The sequence below is a fragment of the Apaloderma vittatum genome, unplaced genomic scaffold (assembly GCF_000703405.1).
Source record: "Apaloderma vittatum isolate BGI_N311 unplaced genomic scaffold, ASM70340v1 scaffold31871, whole genome shotgun sequence".
NCBI classification, from domain to species: Eukaryota; Metazoa; Chordata; class Aves; order Trogoniformes; family Trogonidae; genus Apaloderma; species Apaloderma vittatum.
In genome coordinates, this window is record NW_009697927.1 from 1 (window position 1) to 211 (window position 211).

Here is a 211-nt window from a genome sequence, read left to right on the forward strand (position 1 = left end):
CCCGGTCTCTCGAGGGTGGGCCTGGTCGCCGGGCCGGGGCCTTCCTCTGCCCCTGGGGCAGGGCTAAGGCTGGCGGCCTTCAAGGGGAGTCGTGCGGGACGCTCGCTAGGCCTGCGGTGCGTGGTGTGGGTTGGGTTCCCGCACGGTAGAGCCTGTGGGGTGGGTGCTGTGGTCTGCCAGAGTGGCTGGGCTGCCCCCAGGGCCCGCCCGG